The following is a 16,972-nucleotide window of genomic DNA, read 5'->3' on the forward strand; positions in this document are numbered from 1 at the left end:
GTCTCTCTTCGAGGACGCTGGGAAATATAAGAATCACAAAAATCTTCATTCAAATGCAAAAAATAATGACATTTATGAAGCAACTTTTAAGGCACCAAGTAACGTATTTTAAGGAGAAGTTAAGAATATAAATCAGACAGTCATATTTTTCAAAGAAAAACTAACAATATTACAGAAATCTTCTATTTCTGGGAAAACAACGTTTTTTTAGAATTAAACTTTTTAGGAAGAAAATCAAATCAAATACATTTTTAGAAAAGTCGGAATTGTATGACATTTACTATGGAGCAGGGAGGAAAAATATATCTTTCCGACTAAGAAAGTACATTTTACAGCAAATAGTAAAAACATCTAAAAAGAGCAAATTCATATATTTGGGGATAATTGCATTTTTATGTATTCAAGCAAAAAAGTATTTTTCAAAGAAAAAAAATTGGGTTGAATGTGCTTCCTGTTTACTTTTCAAGACATGTTATGTAGCATTGTGTTTTATCGTACGGATGGCATGACATCGCCTCAGGTTATCCGATAGTTTTCCACACAGGTGTTTTTCAAACAGGAAATTCCAAGAATGTTATCACTCGTCCATCTTGTTCAAACAAGAGTTGGCAATGCTGGTAAAAGAAGACGTGACCCCAGGCTACGGAATCAAAACACACATTTCAACATACCTGTTAAGGATTCTCTATGTCAGGGCTCACCAACCTTTTTGAAACTTCAAACATTTTTTTCTTAGAGATTTGGTGGAACGTAATAGAATTCAGTCTTTTTTTTTTCTTAAGAAAATAATAAATTACAATATAAAAAGGTGGAATCCTACGAGAATTTTTGCAAGAAAAAAATCGTAATTTACAAAAATATATAATATTTATAAAAAAGTGATATTTTTGTTTGGGAAAAGTAAGTAAAAAGGATGTATTTAAAGCGGAAGTCAATCCAAACATATTTTTTTCAAGAATATGTTCTATGCAGGCCCAATCGTTGAAATGAGGCATTCTAATTAATATTGCCTTTGTGGAAAATGAGTTAAGCAGCAAAATTCACCCCTCAGGGGACGGCCATTTTATCCCTTGCTGTCGACTGAAAATGACATCAAGGTTGCTCAGGGCTCAAATAACGACCAATCATGGCTCAGCTTCAGAAAACAGGTGAGCCGTGATTGGTCGTTACCTGAGCCCTGAGCAGTTGTGATGTCATTTTCAGTCAAAAAAAGTGACAAAATGGCCGCCCCCACAGATGGCTAAAAACAGGTGGATAAACTCTTTTTCCACAAATGCAACATTAATCAGCCTTGTGTCAACTAGTGGGCCTGCATAGAACATATTCTTGAAAAATAAATATTTGGGGTGAGCTCCCCCTTTTTTTAAAGTCAGAATCTTAAGAGAATCTGATTTTGTCATTGATTTTCAAGAAATAAAGTTGTAACTTTAGATTCCAACATAAGAATTAGATATGGGTTTTTTTTTACTCATGTTTTAGATCTCAAATTGTGAAATATTACAGAATAAAGTCTGGTTTCAGGGCAGTTGAAAAATGTTGAGAAAAAAGTCATTAAAGTATATAACATGACAAGAAAAAAAATTGAATATTAGAAGAATTTTTCAAGTTTTAATGTTTCAACAAAATCAGATTTTTGGAAAAAAAAAAAATCAAGAAAAAAGTTGACCGTTGAGAATATGGTGGATTTTTTTTCTTGGAAAAATTACATAAATAAGGGAATTTTAAAAATGGTATTTTTTCGAGAAATCTTACAAGAATGCATGATGCTAAACTTGCATCTTTGTGATTAGTTTGCAAGCTTTGAGTTAGCTGAACTCCTTTTAACACTTCCACTCCACTGCAAATGTCTTTTTCTTCTTCTCGGCTGCGCCTGAGTTGTCAAACGCACACACACACACACACACACCTCCACCGCAGCTAATTACGGCTAACACACCTCATCAAATGTGAACATCAACACAGCAGTATAATTATCTGGCAAATCAAAGTCTAATTGGATGTTAATTACAATGTTAATTCCTCTGCACGCCGTTTGCTTTCAGCGGGATGCGCCGCCGTACAAAGTGGCCCGTGTGTGTGCGTGCGTTTCTTACGGTTTTTGCTCATCCCCGCGAGTGCTGAAGCGATTAAACTCGTTGATAAGGAAAAACAACAGCAAATTCAACAAGAACAATCGGAAAGCGTGTTTGTGTGTCACTCGACGGGCCAAATGAGTTGGCTTAAACGCAAAATTCAAAGTGAAGCGTTCTGTGTTTGTAAGTTGTTTCGTTGTCATCAAAAGCATCGCCGATGCAGCGCTAAAGGTCAAGCGCGGCCATTTGTTTGTTGAGAGCCAGCTTTAGCCGTGTTGGACCGAGTAGCCAGGACATAATTAGCTTGTTGATTTACAGTAGAGCGGAAAATCCTTATTTCAAACCATATTTTTGAGCATTTTTTTGTATCAGCAGTGGGCATTGCATCAGTATTGACGGAAGGTCCGTCAGTCCCGTTTTGCTAACGAATGACGAATGACAGGCAACTTTGAAAAAGAGCTGAGTGAAGCGGGTTTTCGTCCAAGCACCGGAATCATCGCTAACCGGGTCAGTATCGCTTCTCAGACCTTCTCAGTCTGTCACTGACGGACTCGCCTTTCGCTGTCAACTGATGGGAACACGCGCCGCCGTGTTTCGTGGTGACGAACTGTAGTTAAGCAATGACAGAAGTGCGGTCAAAATAACAATAATGGAGTGATGGTCTGACGATGACGGACGAATGAAGTACCGGCAACGTTTACTGACTCCCCCACCTCTGATTATTATTTTTAACCCCAAAATAATGTTGGAATCCTATGGGAATGACATTTTGTATTATAAAATATTACAATAACTGAACGCTTAGTTAGTTAGTTAGAGTTACACATTTTCACATTTATTAAGTGTTTTTTCAAGTGAAAAAGGCAGATTTTTTTATGTTACAATAGCATTTTGTATTTTTTCTTTCTTTATTAAAACAGTGTTTTTTGGTTTTTTTTGCTTCTGTATAAAACAGTCTGATATCTTTGCCCCCCCAAAACAAATAAACATTGTATTTTTACTTTTTTTTATAAACTGAAGGAATTTATTTCGGGAGAAAAATTAACAGTTTGGATTTCTATTTCTTCTTCGAGAAAAAAAAAATCCTATAGGTCATAATCGTAAAAAGGTATAGTTTGACAATTTTGGGAATTAATACTTGGGAAAATAATGATCAAATGTCACCGTGTTAAGCCACGCCTCTTGGCTTTCCACATCCTGACATTAGCATGAGCGCCTGATAAGCTACTTAGCGGAGCGCTAACATCTGCTGAATGCAAAAGAACCATTAACCACAGCAGAGCCAACAATGAGCTCAGCTAATGAGTGGCATGCATACACACACACACACACACACACACACGTAGGGACATGATGGATGGACGGCGTTTATGTGTCGACTGGCCTCTTCTGTTTCAACTAAAGACGTCGTTACCGACAAACAAGCGTTTTCCTCCAAGGAGCTTGGCAAATAACGTCCACTTGGCTAATTATGAAACATGGAAGTCATTATGGTTTGTCCTCACCGCTAATATTTGTTTTGCGACTCCTCGCCACTTGTGAACTGAGAACTTTTTGTCACCTGGCCTGGGCACAGTCCAGCCATAGTCAAGTAAAATAAGTCAGTAAAAGAGCCGAGCAGAGCAGCAGTGTTGGTGGATGCACACATGAGCTGGCAGAGTGTAATCGGAGCTATCCGATAATATAGAAGGCTCAAAATGAAATATTAGACCAGAAAAGATTACAATTTAGAAATAATAAATATTAGGAATGGAATACACATCATTTTAGGGAAAAGTATAGAAATGTTGGATATAGAAAAATTACAACAACAACAAAAAGCTGCAAAGTAATAGCACAGAAACGAAAAATTTTTATATTCTCAACAAGAACAAAAGACAAGTTAATATTACACAATAAAAGCTATAAGCAAAACAAGAACATATTTTAAAAAACAACTCTACATGAAAAATCCCCAAATATTGGATAAACAATATAACTTTTTAATTAAAAAAACTACATATTGAAAATACAAATATATCGGGTTAAAAAATATAATACAATACAAAAATGCTAACTGATTATACAAATACTTTTAGTAAAAAATGAGTAGGAAAAATTTAGGAAACAAAGAATATTTGTTTAAAAAAAAACAGGTTGCTTTCAATAAAAAAGTACTGAACAAAATATTAGGATAAAATATTAGATGACAAATGCAAAAATATTATTACATAAATGAAAAAAATTACAAAAGTACGCAAAGTGCTAAACGATTAACCACTGGGGGGGAAATTCAGCAACAATGCAAAAATACTACAAAGGACAAAAAACATTTGATGAAAATCTTTTTTTTCAATTACAACAAAAGAATTAGATGAAAAATACAAGAAAAAAACAATCGAAAACAAAAACAATCACATTTTGCGATGGGGGAATGCCCAAAACAGTGTCAAAAATAACTGTAACAAAATATCATAAAAGAAATCCCAAATTCGTCCATTTCTGCATTTAGTAACATCGTGTTTGGTCTGTCACACCCCGCAGTGGAGGATGGCGGGGTGAGCAGTGGCTCATTTGCATGAGCCAAGTCAAGTCCGCCTCCACAAAACGGGCTGATCGGAGGGTGACAAATGTGCTGCGATTCTTCCTCCTTGTGCTATTTTGACCCCGGAAGAACCCTGGGAAGTGTTTTAATTTGCGTGGAGAATGGGCTAAAACGGTGTCCATTAAAGTCCCCGTTTGACGTCCTCGCCGCCGCCCTCCAGTAATTGCTCTTGATTCCCCCTTTGTGTTTCACGCTCGACTCCCCCCTGACGTGGCGGCGGGCGGGCGTATGAAGACGCGCTCGCTGACAGGTCGCCTCGTGATGAACAAATTAAGGATGGACTTTGCCTTAATCTGTCTGGAAGCTTCTTTTTGCGGCCCCACGTCTACGCCGGTGACAGCCGCGCTCGCCGTAAATTGGACTTGAGGGAAGTCGGCGCCGTTTAATACGAGACGAAGGCGGAGGTGGGGGGGGGAACGGGTGATGAAGTCGTCGCCAAATTACCGTCTTACTTGTTGCCGTGGCGACGATCGATTGAGGGAAAAACAACAATTGACGATTTTCTTGGATTTTGCCCCCCCCCGTGCAATACGCAAATACGCTGCAATGAGTTTCATATAGCTGACGTCGGGCCGAGAAAAAAAAAATCATGCGTCACAGTTTGTGAAATCTGACATTTGTTCACAACTCCGTGCTATTGGTCAGTCTACAGGAGTGGGCGTTACTTTTAGGGCGTATTGAGCAATCGAACCTGTTGAAAATGGCCGGCGCTCTTTGACGATGCAATTTTAATGGTTGAACAAACAAACGTGTCGTTTTCGGGGTCTTCTGAACAGTGATGATTTTGGAGGTACGAGGATTCCGCCCGACGATGGAATTGGATGATTTTATCTGACTTTGACCAATCAGACGCATACTTATAAGAGGAGGTCGACCCAAACATATTATTCTTTAAGGATATGTTGGATGCAAGCCCACTTGTAGAAGCGCGGCATTCCGATTAATTTTGCGTTACGTTAAGCAGCAAAATGCACTGGTTTTTAGTGAAGTTTTTAATGACATCACAACTGCTCAGGTAAGGACCAATCACGGCTGACCTGTTTTCTGAAGCTGAGCTATGACTGGTCGTTACCTGAGCCCTGTGATGTCATTTTCAGTCGACAGAAGTGACAAAATGGCCGCCCCCTGAGATGGATAAAAACGGGTGCATTTTGCTGCTTAACTTATATTTCACAAACGCAATTTTAATCAGAATGCCGTGTTTCAACTAGTGGGCCTGCATCGAACATATTCTTGAGAAAAAGATGTTTGGGTTGACTTCCCGTTTAAATGTGCATCAGCATCCAATAGGGGAATCGTATCGAGAGGCATTACTAACACTAAAGAACGCATTACCAACTAAATAACTTGAAAAAAAAAATAGATACACAGTATAATGCATTGTAAGTTATGGCAATTAATTAGCAAAGAATTCAGTGAGCCTGCTTATTTTATCGCATAAAAACTATTTTTTTTCCCTTAGATAATAAAAATGCTAGTGCAAAAAGCTAGATCTTTGCTTTTTTAAAAACTTTTTTATTGTTTACTATTCAGTTCAAATGACTGATTACCTTATTGGAATATGAAATAAGTTATTATTTATCATTTTACTTCCACGTCATTAGCTCCATTAGGAACACGGTTCACTTTTGATTGACAGGTCAAAGCAGTTTCGAATAGTTTGACCTCCTGCTGTGGCTAAATGAACTCATTTCGTATACCGAGTATGATGTTGTAAGTCGACTAACGCGCAGCGACGTGGCCCCCCCCCCCCCCCCCAGGCACCCAAGGCAGAAACATGGTTTATCCCTCGACGGGCCTGAAGTTGGCTTACAGACACACAAGAAGGGAAGACTTTGGAGCGGGCTTGCTAAACGCAAATGTGTGTTTGACTGAATGAGTACGGAGGAGTTGGCGGGCGGAAAAAAAGCGGATGAGCTGTGGCTTGACGTGTCAAGAACGCGGCGCGCTGATGGCGGCTGATTGCTGAGGAGGCCCACCGCCGCCGCCGCCGCCACCGCCGCCGTCGCTGCCGTCTCCTCCTGTCCCCCGGGGGGCCCACAGGACTTTTTTTTTTTTTTGAGAGTAGAAGCAGGAAGTCTTTGAGGCGCTCGGATGGGCGGGCAGCAAAGAATCCTGGGAAGCTCGTCACCTCCATTGCGAGAGCCTCAGGCCAGCTTCATCTCGCCGATGTTTTTGCCAGCCTGTCACCGAGTCGGCATGGGTGCATTGTTCTTCTCCCGGGTGACCTCGCATTCATCTTCAGCTATGCTGCACTTGACTAAACACATGCAAGAACCCTTCGTGATATTCAGATGACTATATAATCATTTCAAAGACTAGGAAGTCCACCATTTTGTTTGAAAGTGGCCATTTTAGCCTTGCCAAGAGTTCTTTAAAAATAGATAGCTCCAAGAATTTTCTTTTTCTTTTTTTTTTTTTCAAAATTCAGCCCCCGAAGCCTGTTTCGCTTCGCAACATGAAATTTGGTAGGCTGGTCTATCATGAGTAGAACAACGAAAAAAGGCTCTAAAAGCCATGACACGGAAGTCTACCATTTTATTGCCAAGCGGCCATTTTAGGCTACTTTTGACTGTTTGCACGGCTCCTTCAAAAGACGTGTCCCCCTTAAGGATTTTTCAAAAAGCCGGCCCTGAAAGCCGGGTTCACTTAGCATGAAATTTGGTGGACATGTCTAGAAGCAGAGCCGCGGAAAAGTCTCGAGAGGCCATGCTCAAAATTAACATCAAGTCTGGCATTTTTCCTTTGAAGCAACCATTTTAGGGGGATTTTTTGCCATTTACGGGGTTTGTCCAAAGACAGACTACTCCTCGAAAGTTTTGGAAATCCAGCCACCAAAGTTAGTTTCACTTCGCAACATGGAATATGATGAAAGAAAACATGATAGTTTGATATGATATTTGGTTTTGAAACGTCTAATCCAAGCGAATTTTGGCCACAAAAATGTGGGCAGTTCAGCCATGCACCGAACCAAGATTGACTTAGCAATGTGAAATTTGGTAGGCTCGTCTGTCATTAGTTCAAGCGACAGTTTTAGTTGCGTTTTTGTCGTTTCCTGGGGTCCTGCGATTTTTGCAACATGGTTCCGAGAATGAATGAATGAATGAATGAATGTCTATCATGAGTAGACCCACAAAAAAATGTCTATAGAAGCTGTGGGCAAAAAGAGAGGAAGTCTTTGAAGCAGAAATTTTAGGGCGGCCTTCAGAGACAAATCCCAAAGAGTATTTGAAATGAAGCCACTGAATCCCATTTCAAGAAGAGAAATTTGCCATAAAATTTGATACACTTGTCCACCACGAGCACACCCGCTAAAATTAGTCTAAAAACCAATGGACAAAAAGACACAAGAAGGTGGCCAGGTTGGTTTGAAGTTACAAGTTAAAGATCGACTTCAAGGCCCCGCCGTCAGCTTCACTTAACCACATAAAATTTGATCGCCGTGTCGATCATAAGAAGACCCACAAGAAAGTCTCAACAGGCGAGGGGGTTTGAGGAGACTAAAATGTAAATATCTTGAGCTTCTGTAACACAATTTGACGACTCGCCATAAAACACAAAATCGTATACTTCCGCCTTACGACGACAAACACAATTGTTTGGAGTTACGGGACAAGGTGTTGAAAAATGACCTCCGGCGATGAGCCAAAAGTCTGAAGACAGAACAAAAGTGCCTGAGGAACTTGTAGCCGAGGACTTTAGGAAGTAGCAAATGCTCCCACCGCACACACACGTAACCCCCCCCCCCCCCCCCGGCTGTGGCGGAGTGGCATTTGTCGTTGAGCTAACGCGACTTGAGTGTGCGCTGCGGCGGCTCAACGTCCAGCAAAATATTGCAGAGATTGGCCCGGGCGTGCTGGTACCGTTAAGTGCGGCCATTAATCCCTCACGCGGGCCCAGCCATCAGCACTGTCGCAGACCCTTAATGTGACATTAGCGAGCCTTTGGAGACGAGAGCAGGACCAGCCAATGGGGGGGGGGGGGGCACAGGGGGGGGGGCAACGGAGGGCGGGTGCTCTCGCCCGCCCACCCACCATCCATCCATCCATCCGAAGCTCTTATGTTGGCTTTTGGGAAAACGGCCGCCGCGGCCGCCCGGGCCTCGCTCGCGTCAGCCTCGGCGGTGCGTAATCGCATTAAAAGTTGACCGAGATGGGAGAAAAGTGAGCCAAGTCGGACGGGAGGCTGCTCGTTAGCTGATGGAGGACACTCGGGAGACAAGCGAGCGTCCGACAGCCTCCGACTTTAGCCTCGCACAGTCCTTTCTCCTTCTTTCGTGATGTAGAGCGGGAACTTTGGCTCATGAATAGGGATCGATTTTGTCACGTTATGATTTGCGGAGCAAGTTTGGAAACATGCTCGGCAAACTTGTTGAACACAATGCGTGCTACTCAGGGTGCTACTCAAACTCCCTTTTCAGTTGGTTTTCAAAGCATTTAGCCCATAGGAAAAATTTGCGCAACCTACACATCTGAAAGGTTGAAAATGCTTCAACATTTTCTGGAAATTGAAGCAAAGATGATACAAAGTAAAATGTCTGACTTGCTTTGTCTTCGGGCATTGCTTCTTGAGACTTTTTTGCGGGACTAATTCCTGACGGACATGTTGACCAAATAAGCTTTGAGGGCCGAATTCTCAAAAAACAGTTGTTGAATAATGGTACTTTTGTGGTTTGTGATGAGTCATCCCATTTGGGCGCCTTGCTGCGACCCCACGCAATGACAAAGACCAAAATATTTCGCAATATTTTGCATCGAGATCGAAACGTCCAAAACGAGCTTGAAGTGGCTGCTTGAAATCAACGTTGCACACTTGCTGTGCATTGCTTCTGTCGACTTTTTGGGGGGTCTACTTGCGCTAGGTGCAGCATGCCCACTAAATTTCATGTTGTGAAACTGGCTTAGTGGTGTGATTTTTTTTTTTTTTTTTTTTAAATACCGGAAATGGTCACAATGACCCTGAAACGGCTACAACAAACCAAAATGGCCGACTTCCCGTGTCTCGTCAAACGTGCCTATTGAGAATTTTTTTGTGGTTCTCGTTGCAGACATGTTCACCAAAATACATGACATTCCTGAATTTTTGAAAAATGGTCAAAATGACCCTGAAATGGTGGAATCGAAGCAAAATGGGAGAATTCCTGTGCCTTTTTGGGCATGGCTTGTTGAGACTTTTTTTGCGGGTTTGCTCACAACAGACATTCCTACCAAAGGGACACCTGGAAGTGGCCAAAATGACCCCAAATTCAAACCAAGACGACAGACTGACAGCGTCTTAGCACTGTCTTTGTGAGACTTTTCAGTGGGCCCACTCATGGACAGACATGAGTCCAAATTTCATGTTTGCAAAATCAGACCGGCTTTGGTGGATGATTTTTTTTTCTCAACTGTTATTCTGTAGTTGAATTATCATTCTGATAACATGGCAAGAATCACATCTCCCGCCTCACTCATTCACTCCCAGGCGTCCCTTCCTGACACACTTTCCTCGAAGGAGGCTGAGAATATGCAGGCAATTAAAAAACGGGAGCAGGTCCCGGAGTTTGGCGTCCTTCCCGCTAACACATCCTTCGCCACTGCGCGCCTCATTTAGCCGGACAAAGGAGACGGCAGGGTGGCATGACAGGAGGCGGGACGGCGGCACGTGAGGTAAATCTGCTGTGAAATCTGTCCCGGAATGAGGTCGCGGTGGTCCCGAGCGCGGGAGGCCCGACCCCCAGAGGCTCCTGAGTGCCGCGGGGCTATTGCGGGGTTCGTTAAGACTCGAGGGGAGGGGGGGGGGGTCACTCGGGAACCCCCCCCCCCACTCCCCCTTACCCCGCCCCTGCCAAAGAAAAGAAGTGGGCGGGAATCGACAGCGATTATCATCAGCCGGCGCTATCCATGTCGGCCAGGGTCAGAAGTTAAAGGATCCCTGGTGACTGCCGGCATGTCCCGGGATGGTGAGCGCGCACCCCCCGCTCCACCTAACCTCGCTCGCCCCCATTAAAGCAACCGGCCAACGCCCCCGAATCCCTCAGGATTACGCTTACTCTTCAACGCGATCCAACAATCCCGTCAGCCGCGTGCCGGGAAAACATGACGGGAAAGTGTGTCAGCTCACACTTTTGGCTCGGCGCTAACACCAAACCAATTCAAGATGTCCCCCACACAAAAAAGTTTTTTTTAATTTTACTGGCCAGTAAAACTTTTTTTTTTTTAACAAGGTCAAATGGTTCAGGATAGAAAAGGTAAAACGACCACAAGCTTGTTAAAGTTGATTTGACATTGTTGGCAATTTTGGAACTCCATGAGAATCTTGACTACTGTAAACATTTTTTTTTTCCCCAGATGTATATTTACACTTTTAGTTGTGACATATTTCAACAAAAACAAATATGGAAATAGCAGGAAATCAAAAATAATTCCCATTAAAAATGTTTACATGGCCTTTTTCGATTTATGCTTGTACCACGTTTTGTCAAAAATTGCAAAATGATTTGGCTTTTCCTCAGTTTGATTGCTCGTGATTACGTGATACAATCACATTTCTCCATCATCTACTCGAGGTTTGCTTTAAAAACAACAAGAGAGTGAATACATTTTCCGTGTCTTTCTCCCACACCGCAGGACAATCGATTGTAACACACTCCCCACTACAAAGTAATTGATCAGAACTCAGCACCTGACATTACAGGATGATCCCTCTTGATACACCCCAGACCACAGGATAATCACTTTTACCGCACCCCACATTAGAGGATAAACAAGTGCAACACACCCCAGCCACACCACCAGATAATCAAGTTTAACCCTAGCGATCAACACACAGGATAATTGATCTGAACACTTGCCACACCACAGGATAATCGATCAACACGCCTCACACTATCGACAAAAAAAAAAGTTCAACGCACCTCAGGTTCATCTGTCAACGTACGGCGCAGGATAATCGCTCAGGATCATTTTCGGGGACATTGGAGGGGTAATGTTTGCAATGTACGCGATGTTTTCGTCGGCCGTTTGGAAGAGATGATGATGATCGTTGGCAAAGAGTCAAAAGCGCGATAAATAGGACAGCTCTGAGGAATGTCATGTCAGATGCCTGAATAGAAACACATGTGGAGTACAATGGACAAATAAAACATGTCAGCGCGTCAACAATTAGCTCGTTAAATGTGCTCCCAATCGCAGCAGCGTGACTCACACTGACCACGCTAACGCAGCCGCGCGTGTGCGTGCGTGCGCGCGCTCGCGCTCGCGTGCGCGCTGACATCTCAAGAACGATGCGGGCCCTCAGTGGACGACGCAGCGATGTCAAAACAACCGTTGCAAAAGCTTAACACAAATCTGAGTGTGTGTGTGTGTGTGTCACTTTTTCGAGAACTGACCTGCCCTCCCTCCCTAATGATTTTTTTTTTTTTTTTGCTTTGCTTTCTTTTACTTTTAATTATTTTTTTTGTATTCACAGTCACACTTTTTTTCTGGTCTCTTTCTGATCAAACTTGCTAAAGTGCTCGTGGAAGGACGAGACCTGCCCAGCACAGGGAGGCTGGGAGGAAATGCACGCACGCAAACACACGCGCACACACACACACACACACACACACACTTTTTTTTTGTTGCATTCGCGTATACACACATAGACACAAACATGCACAAAATGTTTTGGGCACACACACAGACACACAAAGGACCGCACACACCCAAAAACGCATTTTGCATATGGACACACACGTGCTCACAAATGATTTGCACATGCGCACACCACACACAAACACACATGTGCGCACGCAAACATACATTTTGCTACACGCACACAAATACAAATAGATTTTGCACATGTACACAAACCTATTTTGCATGTATACACACACACGCGCACACACTTTGCATGACCCCCACTTAACAGCTGTGTCCCACTGTTTGCTTTAAAGGAAGCCCTTAGCGCACACACACAGCCAGCAGCTAGTGTGCGCGCGCGTGCGTGCGCGCGCATCCGCTGCCTTTGATTTGTTGTTTTGGTGGGCGGCAGGTTGGAACGAGGCGGCGCAGTGTGTGTCGGGCAGCCGATGTTGTTGCTGTGGGCGAGGGGCGTCCGGGCCACCGAGCCGCCGGCCCCTCCCGGAGGCCCGGCCGGCTCGTCACGTGTCGCGGCGGCGGCCCGCCGCAACATCAAAACAAGGGCCCTGCCGGACACCTTCAAACCGGCTTTGTCATGAAAATGAGCTCAGCCACGTGAAGCGCCACACTCGACGTGCAAAAAAAAAAACAAAAAAAAAATGGGACAATGAGAGGCTAGCGGGTTTGAGTAGTTGTTGTGGTTTTTTTGTTGTTTTTTTTTTTTTGCTGCTCACAGCTCCGATGACAGTGCATCGTACTCACCAAAGTATCGGCGAGTATACTCATGTGTGCCGATTGCTGCAGATGTGTTTTACCTGTTGAACAGCTTTGCTCTGCTTAAGCAATCAGTGGATGGAAAAATTGGGGCAGCGTTGTGGCCCTGTGAGGAAGAATTTGAAGTTGGGCTCAATAAAGCGGATGATATTGCACAGTCACAGTCACACTCAATGAAAAGGGCAGTGGTGCGACTGCTAAACAAGGCCCCATAGGGCCAAATCAAAGATGGGGAAAGTGCCGAGTTTTTATTTTGAAGGTCCAACGTTGACGTTGGCGAGGGCCTCACGCCGATGTCGCCCCTTCAGAATCTACTCGTACTGGGCGACTTCCCACCACCGCTCGGCGGGCTGGCGCCCCCTTACAAGACATTGAGGAAGAAACTTTGGAAGGCAGTCGGAGCGAATCGGCCCACTTGCGCCGGACGAGTCGACGGCGGCGATGGGCCGGGCGGTCCCGACGTTGGCAGACGTGCGCGTTTTGTGCGGGCGCGTGCGTGTGTTTTGGTGTGCTTGGTGGAGGACGCCCCGGGGCCAGAGAGGCTCGGAGACGTTAAGTGTTGCCACGGCGCCTCAGTGCACCCCTCAGCCTTGAGCCGCTCTGGCAGCCGGACTGGGAAAGATGGGATGCACGGGATGGATGGAGGCTGGGCTTTTAGGAAAGAAAACAAAGGCAAAAAGAGGACGATGTTTGGTTTGGTTCGGTTCGGTTTGCACTCCAAAGGAGCTCCTTGAATGCACTGTACACTAAAAAAATAAAAAAAAGTTTCTGTCAAATTTGCTCCATTTTATTTCTTGAAGTGGTTGCACAAAATATAAGCATCTGGAGCCGGATACATTTTGAAGTAGACATCGACTTTGAAAACGTATCTTGATTCCACATGCTTATATTTCGTGCAGCCACTTGATGAAATTAAAAGTGAATGAATTCAACACGCCATTTTTTTTTTTTTTTTTCAGTGTACTCACTTTATACAGCACACAATCATTTTGCATCAGGCGCCACAACATCTGCTTTAAAAATACCAGATATTCATAGTTTTCAAATTTAGACTCTCTGCTTCAGGCAGTCCATTTTTTTTTTATATGCTGGATCCATTTTTGTGGATTTTCATCCTTTTTAGGCAACGGTTTTTACATCATGTCAGATTAATTTTGACATGTTGATTACGTCCAATGAGAACATTCCTTGAAATCTGTGCACGTGCGTGTGTGTGTTATACTACATATATACATACATATATATACATATATACATACATATATATATATATATATATATACATATATATATATATATATATATATATACATACATATATATATATATATATATATATATATATATATATATATATATATATACATATATACATATATATACATATATACATATATATATATAAATACACATTTATATTTTAATATGTGTTGAATGTGTGTGTGAGTGTGACAGTGTGCACATCATTTTCATTTTATGTCTTTCTTTTTTTAAATTTTATTTGTGCATGCTTGTGTGTTGTACGTGCTCGATACATTTGCGTGCGAGCGTGAGTGTCGTGTTTGCTGTGTTTCCTGTAGGTTGGTGAGCCACGCAAGTGACCGTCTTTCACCAGCCCCCTTCTCCGTATCTTCTTCTTCGGTGGCGATATGAACCCTCGCCAGCCTTGCTCACTCCTCAAGCATCGACGCCCCACCCTGCAACCCCCCCCCCCGCTCCTCCCCCCCCCCCCCACTCCCCCCACTGGGGCCCGGTTGTGTTTTTGGCAGTTGCCACTGACCATCACGGACGTCATTGCCAATTTTAGTGAAAAGTGGCACATATGGCAGCTGAAGTGCCATATGTGCCCTACACAATATTTCTTGGCCACGTTCCCCCTTTTGGATAAATCGTCGGTTTAAACGGGGGTGGGGTGGGGCGGGGGGCTTGCGAGTGGCTCATTATTAATTCAACTTCTTTTGAATCCCCTTTTTTCCTGCCCTCTGAGGTATTTCTATTATTTGCTTCGCGATGCAGGACGACTGCCAGTCACCCTTGATCGGTTCATCCTGTTTGTACGCGCAACAAACGCAACCATTTGCTTTTACGTCGTTGACATTAACTCATTATTTCATTGATTTGTAGTTTTACACATTTGGCCAATTAGTACTTGTCTAATTGATTGCACAAGGCCTCTACATTGGGGGAGCGTTGTTTGTGTGTGACGGTGTCTGTTGTTTGTACGTGTGTTTTAAGGGAAAAGAAAAGATGGTGGCGGTCTGTGTATTGGTCTGGGGCGGCTTTTGCACTCCGGGACCTGGATGACTTGCTGCGATTGATGGTAGCAGGAATTCTGCTCTTTACCAAAGAATGTTTGGCCATCAGTTTGTGCATGACGTCGAGGTGAAATCAACTTGGATTCTGCAGCTGGACAACCATACAAAACACACCAGCAAGTCGACTTCCGAACGGCTTTTTTTTTTTTTTTTTTTTTTTTTTTTTTTTAATGAAGGTTTTGGAGTGGCCCAGTCAAAGACTTGAATCCAATTGAAATGCTGTGGCATGACCTTCAAATGGCCGTTCAGGATGAAAAACTCTGCGGTGTTGCTTAATTAAAGCAATCCTGCCAGGACGAGTGGGCCAAAATATTGCATCTCCGCCGAGATGTGAAAGGCTCATTGGCACTTATGGAAAATTTCACTTGTCACTGCTGAGACGGGCCCAACCAGCACTTAGGTTTAGGAGGCAAGTATTATTTTCATTCAGGTAGCTTTACTTGTTTTTTTTCTGAATAAAAAAAAAAAAAGGCCCCAATAGCATTTTATGTTTATTTGGGTTATTTTTGTCCGATATTTACATTTGTCTGGCAATCACATTAAAGTGGTGAAACTATGAAAAAAAAAAAAAAAAAAGGAATATCAGAAGACAACAAATACATTGTCTCGCCACTGCATTTGTGTGTGCGTGTTGTACATTTGCATAGGTGTTTGTGTTCTATATTGATTTTTTTTTTTTTACTTTTGGTGTTGGTTTGAGGTTTGAGTGCTGTACAAATGGGTTTTTTTGTGTGTATGTGTTGTACTCCATATCTGCTGTGTGGGTGTGTTGTATATTGTATGTGTGTTCTATTATATATGCGTCTTTCAGATACAAAAAAAAAAGTCTCATTTGCATTGAATGCATCATGTGTGGGATGTATGCATTTGTGTTGTGTTGTATGCATATCGTTATCCTTGCGTGCGTGTTAGTCTATGTGTGTCTTTTGAATGTTTCTTTGCATGTGCGTGGAATGTGCGCGTTGTTGACGTGTGCAATGTGTTGGCCCGTGTATGTGTTTTGCCTCTGTACGTTATATACAGTATGTATTTGTGTTGTATATGTGTGTGCTAAATGCGTTGAATGTGTCTGACGTATGCGTGGTGACGGTGTGTTTCGGAATGTATATATTTTGTATATACTTGTGTGGGTATGTGTGTGCTATGCGTGGGTGTATATGAGCATATTGTGCAGTTTGTGGTGACGTGTGTCTGGTGTACGTGCGGCTACAGTGTATGTTGCGTCTATGTGTTGCAATGTGTCTATGTTGTTTTTCACATTATTGCATTACGTATCAAATATTGGTAATAATGTGATAGGCCTTACATATCGTTTCATTACATCGACACTGTACAGGCCTATTACAATTTATATGTGAAAAAAAAAGTCCTGGGTGAAGATATTCACATTTGTAATTATTTTGGTTTACAGAGAAAATGTACTATTTGAAAATAAATGTGACATAAAGATCCTAACAGAATCTTGGTATGTAAGATAGGGTGATTTTTTTTAATAGTATGACAGCTATGCTTGAGCAGCACAAGTTGTTGTTGTTGTTTTTTGTTTTTTTTTACATATAATTAAAACCACACGCGCCGCTTTCGGGAGCATTCTGTTTGTTTGGCCATTTTGATTTATTTAGAATA

Source organism: Filicampus tigris, chromosome 5 (genome assembly GCF_054856515.1).
Source record: "Filicampus tigris isolate MCC_2025a chromosome 5, RoL_Ftig_1.0, whole genome shotgun sequence".
Classification (NCBI taxonomy): domain Eukaryota; kingdom Metazoa; phylum Chordata; class Actinopteri; order Syngnathiformes; family Syngnathidae; genus Filicampus; species Filicampus tigris.